The sequence below is a fragment of the Priapulus caudatus genome, unplaced genomic scaffold (assembly GCF_000485595.1).
Source record: "Priapulus caudatus unplaced genomic scaffold, Priapulus_caudatus-5.0.1 Scaffold1929, whole genome shotgun sequence".
Taxonomy (NCBI): domain Eukaryota; kingdom Metazoa; phylum Priapulida; class Priapulimorpha; order Priapulimorphida; family Priapulidae; genus Priapulus; species Priapulus caudatus.
The window spans coordinates 2527-3307 of NW_014578990.1; the positions used below are offsets into that span (position 1 = coordinate 2527).

Sequence of the window (781 nt, forward strand, 5' to 3'; positions counted from 1 at the left end):
CTGAGATGAAGGTTATAACGCTTGTGTATTTTTTGGGTAAGTTAATTCTGTACAAATGTTTCAGTTTTTGACGACGACGTGGTTTTCTCGTGGCGCGGTTCTTCTGTGTCATGGCATAACATATATAATGGCTCATAACAAATATATGCGGATCATTGCAGGCATATCTGATGCGAACCCGATAGGAACTTCCTGGAACAGCTTAGACGGTTCCTTCATTTGGATCAGTGTCAATTCCGCCAACAACGAGCTGTGGGGCTTAACCGATCGTCAGGAAGTTGTCCGCCGTCTGGGTATATCCGCGACCGATAACGTCGGTGTGGGCTGGTCAGGCGTACTACAAGAGGCGATTAAGGTGGTGTCCGTTGGTCAGGCAGGAGTCTGGACAGTAAATAGTACGAACGTTGTCTTCTACAGAATCGGCACCGGAAACGGAATCGGAGGTGAAGGTACGTGATTAAGTTCGAGTTTGTGCACGCTACAAACAGAAAGTGACTTCGTGGTAATTAGTTGTTTTTAATTAGTGTTAATTAATGATGAGTTATTTATAAGTGTAGATTGGGCGATATATTGTATTGGTATGTAAATATCGGACGTTACGTCGTTGTGTTTATAGATCTGTGTGTAGCGCGTAGTGTGTAATGTGATATGTGTGTCGTATGTGTAGATCTCGTGTCAAACACAGAAAAAAAGGCAAGTATACCGCGATATGAGCAGTGTCAATGGTTGCCGACGCGGTGGATGGTATCTGTCACTGCTTTCTCCGCTCGTGCGCGGCGGG

The 781-nt window shown here is 45.1% G+C and overlaps 1 long non-coding RNA gene across 1 annotated transcript in view; it reads left to right on the forward strand.

Moving 5' to 3' along the window:
• The first annotated feature begins 297 nt into the window (after positions 1-297).
• LOC106817930 overlaps positions 298-781 on the forward strand; it is a 5657-nt gene continuing 5173 nt past the window's right edge. The window contains exon 1 of the long non-coding RNA XR_001395124.1: positions 298-449. This is a non-coding gene — a long non-coding RNA (uncharacterized LOC106817930). The remainder of the gene's footprint in view (positions 450-781) is intronic.